The 6776-nt window shown below is 42.3% G+C and overlaps 1 long non-coding RNA gene across 1 annotated transcript; it reads right to left on the reverse strand.

Annotated features, from left to right (window-relative positions):
* Window positions 1-724: 724 nt before the first annotated feature.
* On the reverse strand, window positions 725-2306 carry LOC127059559 (uncharacterized). The gene is made up of 3 exons (XR_007777506.1): window positions 2099-2306; window positions 1613-1713; window positions 725-1486 (listed from the first exon to the last, which is right to left on the reverse strand). It is a non-coding gene; the product is annotated as an uncharacterized LOC127059559 (long non-coding RNA).
* Window positions 2307-6776: the final 4470 nt, after the last annotated feature.

The following is a 6776-nucleotide window of genomic DNA, read 5'->3' on the forward strand; positions in this document are numbered from 1 at the left end:
GATGAGTTTTTGTTTCTGTCACAATGCACAGAATTATTTCTAAATCATATTTGAGACTTCCAGGAGAAGAGGTTCACTAATACTGTGAACTCATCCACCCAGGGGAGCTCTGAATTAATGTGATATTTAAGTGGGGAGATCAAAGCTTTGATACCAAATGAAATGCTATTAACAGTTTCACACAAGAAAAAAACCTTCAAGATATTTCAGTGCAAGTTGTTGGCACTGAAGAATGACTGTGGATGGGGAAAAAAAGTGGCTTCATCCCAGTGCTGAATTTATTTGGTGGTCAAAGCAAGGGCTGACAGTAGCAAATTGCTCACTGATACTTGTGGATGTTTTGGCAAGGGTCAAGGCTGTAATGACCACTGTGAGAAGCTGCAGGGCAGAGGCAGCACTCTGCTAACCTGCATTGTCTACTCCCAGCTTCACTGATGAAGACAAATGCTGAAGTGTCTTGCTGTAGTCTGATGTTTCAGCTTCCCAGCTTGCACAATGAGCGTCCCCCACTAAGTAGTTCAGGAAGTTACCCAGTGGCTTTTTTTCTCTCTTTTTAACCAGAAAGCAGCCCAATTCCTAATGCTCCTATCCAGACGTGATTTCTGTTGTTGACAGGGGAAATCAAATTATTTGGCTAAACCAGGATTTGGTTGTATTCCTTTCAACTCTAGTTGTTTTGCTAAAGAAACAAAGCACACACCTCCCAGGAAAAACCCCACACCAATAAAACAGCAACAACAACAACAACAAACCCTAAGAAAACCCCAACTAAAAAAAAACCTTAAAAAAAAGTATTGAAGAGAGAGACTATAATTTTTAAAAGTCTGTATTACAGCAATATTTTCCTAGTTCCACAACTGTGAGCAAGTCAACCACTTATATGAGTGGGGTTAGACCACTAATTAAGCAAGAACTGTTGAAAATATTTAAGTGAGATCTACAGCATTGACCTGTCCTTTTTCAAATGCCAAGTTTATATACGTGACTGTGCATTTCAAATGGGTCAAGAGAGCTTGGTTCTAAGTACCCAACACATTGCTGTGAATTAATATTTAATCAAATGTACAACATAGGGCTGAATGTTAAAGCTTACCTTTGATTTTGACTTCTATGATTTTTTTGGGTTTCTAAGCCCCTCTGAAAATACTTCAGTATTTCATAATAGTATTACTCATACAATATGTTTCTTAGCTGTGATTAAAGCTAGTGAGGATGTAAATCTACAAAGGGAAATCTAAGCAAGACCTCATCAGCATAAAATATGTGGGAGACTAATTTAGTTACATCCCTATTAGTAATGACAAACCAAATTGTTCCTCTTTTTAAATCACTAATATAGCGAGGTTTTGCAACTCCACACAGAACACGCACGATAAATCAGTTCAATCTGTACACAAACACTGAAGGCTGCCTTAAATCTGGGTTGATTTCTTATTCCAGACTCCTTCAGTGCAGTTCAGGTGAACCACCCCGGTTCCCTTAATACCTGGAAAGACAAAAAAAAAAAAAAAAAAGAGTTAATCTCTACCTCCATGTGCTGTATATCAAGCACTCAACATTTATAACCCAGTAGCTGATTGCTTAGCAACTGTCTTTGGGAGGAACGACTCACCTGATGTGCCATCGGGAGCTCTTGTGCTGCAGGGAAGAGGCCGGATGAAATGAGGTCAGGCAGTGTAAGCTTACCCTGTGCTGAGTGGCGCTCGCTCCACTCTGTAATGAAATTAATCAAGGTCATTAATTTGATCCTTTTTTATTGTTATAATTTGAAACTGTAATTTGAGGTAGCTCAAAGAGGTGCAAGCATATCTGTAATTATACCTTTATAATTACATTTATATTTTAAGGTAAACATATTCGTGTATTGCTGTAAATAGACTGTGAATGCTAGAGAATATCATCACGACAGCAAGTGTGGACTGTAAATGGGATGGGGGGGATATTGAAACCCACCAGTAGTGTGTTGTTTAATTTGGGTTTAGGTGTTTCATGTATCTTAACATCTAAAGGTTAAGACTGAGCTTAAACCCCTCTACAGGCCCAAAACCAAAGGCTAATTGAAAGAGATACAGAAGAATTGCTGTTTAGTCCCACTGACCTTTAAAAATTGCAGAGCCAAGGCATGAAGATCATCCTCATCTGACAAAGCTCAAGGAGTTCATGGTGGCTGAGGAAGCACATGCCAGAGTCACCTCCAGACTGATGGCTGTGACAGTGACCAACAAGGGACACGCTGCCAATCCTGCAGGTGATGGTCAGGAAAAATTGCATTGCTTGTTCTGTGTTTAGCATCTCACTGGGTGAGACGTGAGACCATGGTGGGGGTATGAGAGCACCTCTTGTCTGCACAGCCAATTTGGCTGCCTCTGTTTCCCCCGGGCTCTGCTCACTGGCTGTCTCCATGGCATGCATATGAGCTCCCTCCTGTCTCTGCTCCGGAGCAAACCAACTGGTTTCTCTCAAGGAGAAACCTCGACACAACTGACAGAGCTTTTTTTCAGGGTTGCGCAAAGAAGCCTGGCATGAGCTGGACCAGACTCTACCCTGGAGGTCCTCCAGCCATCCCAGGAGACTTCATGCCCACTGAACTCCATGCTGAGCTGCAAAACCCAAAATGCCTTCAGATCCTGCTGAAAACCATCATGCTGGCAGGCTGCCACCCAGTCCTTTCACCACTTAGAGAATTTCAAATGTAATAAAAGTGTCCAATGCAATAGTTATTGACCTGGGGTCTGTGGGGCTCTGTAGGCAGCTCAGAGGAGACCCAGGCCAAGTGCTGCACAGCATGAAGGTAACCACTGCCCTTCAGAGAGGCTGGTCCTTAGTGGTGTGGACACAAGCCAGCCTGTAGCAAAGAGCAATGGTTAATGGTGCCTCCCAGGCATTTTCCACAACAGCAGCAGACACGCAGCCTTTGCCAAGTAGCCAACACTCAGCATTTCCTTTCTTCTCCCTAAGACTATTTCTGGACCTTACAAACCTCTTCTTCCCAATGGCTCAATGCTCTGGCAGCAAAGCAGTGAGGACTCCCTGGGGTGGCAGAAGTGGGTGACACACAAATGTGTGATGTACCAGGTCTGTGAGATCTCCAGATGAGGACACCAAGCGTGGGGAGCCCAGAATGAGGGAATCATTGAGCTTGTGAAGGAACAAGAAAAATAGAGATATTTCTGGGAGAAAGCCCAGAAATTAATACCAACCTTACTCCACTTTGGAAGGAATCTCCTGAAGCATACAAGAAATCTGGCAATTTACATTAAATAGTTGAAAAGAAAAAGTTGAGCTTTTTTAGTGTAGTAAAAACTGAATTCACAAATTTAATGAAAAAGGGGGAGTGAAAGGGTCCTATTACTCAATAATAACCTTGGTGCAGCTACCACCAATACCTTGCATATCTGTCCTCATCAGCAAACCAGTGACAAAACTGGGAGCTTAACTCTTAAGGGCATTGCCCCTGGTTGTGTGGCTCATCTTTCAGCAAATAAATATTTTCCATTTCTCCTGTATATTTACCTCATAGTACATATATAATTTTTGTAGCCAGACATCTGCCTATACTTGGCTTGTTCCCTTCTCCATTTAAACACACACCTGAGAAGAATCATGAAGCCAATCACCCAATCGCCCATCTCCAGCAGCAAAAGCATTTATAGAAAAACATTCCAGTGTACCTCTGCAGAATGAATATGTGAACATAGATTTGTAAAAGATGAATGACAAAGGATCTGGCAGGCACTGCATGAATAAGCCATACAGAAGCTCAAGACTCAGCTCTCAGGTCAGTGTGCTTTATTTTAGCTTACCACAATATTTAGAAATTATGTGGTATTTTTGCAACCTTCATTTCCCAGTTTTTCTTGAATTTTTGAGATGGTTTTATACAAGACAACTGCGGTGACAATGCTTGCTCACCTCCAGATAAAAAACCCCAAAACATTAGCTTCCTAAGGTTTTTCAATTTCACTATTCAAACCCAATGGTCCTTCCTGAAAATTTTGGCTGTGGAAACTGTATCAGGGCTGGGAGAGAGGGGCAATAAAACACCCTGATCTTCATGCAAGAACTTATTCCAGCAGGAGATCAATAAGGGGCTGGTTTCTCAAGCAGGGCAGCAGATTATTTTAAGCAATCCAGGAATACTCTTAAATTCAGCAAGTGTGATTAATATGGGTGCAAGTTCACTTTGACCACTTTGGTCTCTTTCACTTGCTGCGTTGTCTCAGGATCCTTTGGAGAAGGCAGTCCCCCTCCAAGGAATTTTGTACATTTATAGAGCCAAGTGACAGGGAGCTGGACTTGATCAGGTGAAGCTGGAAAGGCTGGACAAGCTTTTTATGTCTTGTTTCATGCAAATTTTGGGTTGGCTGGGGTGATATCAGTGGCTTTGCTGGCATGATCTCCAAAACTAAACACCCTGCAGTTTCCTGGTTACTCTTATACTTCAGCATATGTAGCAGGAACTCATCAGCTGCAACCTTGGCTGTTTGAACAGAAGTCTCCCCTGTTCAGTCTGTTATTAAATACTCTTATGTCTTTATTAGATAATAGATGTAGTGAAAGAAGGTGACATCTCCAGGGAAATCTTGCTTGAGGTGTGGGGATTGGATTTCAATGGACTGGGGAAGACAGGAAGTTTACAAGTGTAATGATCCTGTAATGTCCCCATGTAAGTATGAACATCCAGATATCTTTTTTTCTTTTTTATTCCACAAACAAAAAGCACTTGAGATGTATATAAACAAGGTACTTAGCTCTTCCCTACTCAATATGTTGTGCTTCTGTTTTAAAGATGGCCTTGATGTCTTTTTGTTTTTCTTGTTATTTTTTCCATTCTGCAATCTGCATCCTTTCTATCTCACACATTGGTACAACAGATGAGTTCTCCTTTCCATGTGACAGCTTCATTTCAGAGAAAAATGAAAAAAACCCTGCAGAATCAGCATTTTACAAACTTCTTGATCAAGTAGGAGAGGGAAGGATGGATGCAGATTGTAGGACTAAACCCTGAGAAGCCAGTGTGTGGGTGCCAGGAGCACGTTGGAGGTCTGCCTGAGGTAGGATTGAAAAGAACATGGTTTGAATTATTTAAAAGCAGGTGCTTAAAACTCCCCATGCCTCCTGGTGTGCCCTGCATGTGTGCACATGTCCTGCTCCTTCCTCCTTGCCAACAGGCATCCTATGAGGGTCTGCAGACATATTTATGATACCAGCAGTATTCATAAAGGTCAGTTTTGTTACCAAAACCCCTCCTTTGTTTCACTGTGGTTGCAAGGTCCCCCCATGCCGATGGAGATCCTGTGAAGCTCCCACCAGGTATCTCCTGCCCTCCCACCTCTCTGCTCTGGGAAGGAACACCATGGCCACACTGCTTGGGCAAAGCACCTGTGCAACAGAAGGGCTGTTGATGTATCCTTCTCCTTAATGGATCCTTGCAATTTGCAGTACAGCCTGGAAGGTGCCATTGGGATGAACATTAGGCAACAACCCTTATTCTTAAAAGTCTGGGATGTATTTGAGAATTAAAGTGAATTAAAACCTAGAATTTTAACACAGGTTTTTCTTTTATTAAATTTCAAGCGGACCAGAGGAAGTTAAAAAAAGAAATATTAAAGACATCTTTAAAGTAATTTTTAGCTGTTAATTAATTGGAAAATTGTGGCTATTCCTAATCAGGAATACATTCTGCCATGAAAATGCTGCAGCCTGATGAAGGACGTGCTCTGTCTTCTGACAGGAAAAAGGATCTTCCCTGCCAGTGGAACCCAAAGTTGCATGAGATGAGTACAACTGGTTCTGCAGGAGAAGCTCATGTGCTCCTGGATCCCAGCTTGCACCATCTTGTCACAGTTTCAGGTCTGGCCCAGTTTGCTCTTTGTAACAGGTTTCTCTTGTATCTCTCTGACTGGGCGGACACAGTTGGGCACCCACCACCTCCCCCTTTTTTGGGAGAGCAAACTGAAGGGCAAACTGCGAGCGCAAACTGCGCTCCCAGGATGTGTCTGCATTGCAGCTGCATTTTTAGCTGGCACTCAGGCTCCTCTGAGCTCAGGGGTCAGATGCAGCTGCACAAAAACCTGCGTCTTTATGAGGAAGGTGCGTTGTTGTTGGCCAGCTGGGCTGTGTTTCTTGGATTGCCTCAAAAATAGTTTTCTGCTTTAACAGACCTGAGTGGCTGATGATCTTAACATTTGCTCTAATTGCTGTCTAACCTCAGAGCTGGTTTAATGCATGTAGCCATAGGAGTCACAAAGAAAATACCAGAATCTAAATAATTAAAAAAAAAAAAAAAGCCTCCAAAGCCTTTATACGTACAAGGAGAGATTTCAGTACATGCAGACATTTTTAGGCTCTGACTTTAAAACAGTGTAATCATAGAAACAACAAAACTGGCCATCAGAGTAAGAGAGGTAGTGTCCTGCAAACCAGAATCACAGAGTGGTTTGGGTTGGAAGGGACCTTAAACATCATCTGCCATGGGAAGGGATGCCACCTGCTAGCCTGGGCTGATCAAAGCCCCATCCAACCTGGCCTTGAACACTTCCAGGCATGGGACATCCAGAGCTTCTCTAGGCTAGAAAGCAAGCAGACTGGAAATTACTTTTAATGGACTTCTTTGTATGTTGAAGGAGACCTGTTTGTTAATCTCAGATAAATCTTAGTTCAATTTTTGTATTGTTATGGGTGATGATGATGATGATGATAAGGAACTGATGTAGGACTTCTGCAAACAGACACTACTAGACCCTGTAATATTTTATCTGTTTTGTCCCAAAAAG

The sequence above is a fragment of the Serinus canaria genome, chromosome 4 (assembly GCF_022539315.1).
Source record: "Serinus canaria isolate serCan28SL12 chromosome 4, serCan2020, whole genome shotgun sequence".
Classification (NCBI taxonomy): domain Eukaryota; kingdom Metazoa; phylum Chordata; class Aves; order Passeriformes; family Fringillidae; genus Serinus; species Serinus canaria.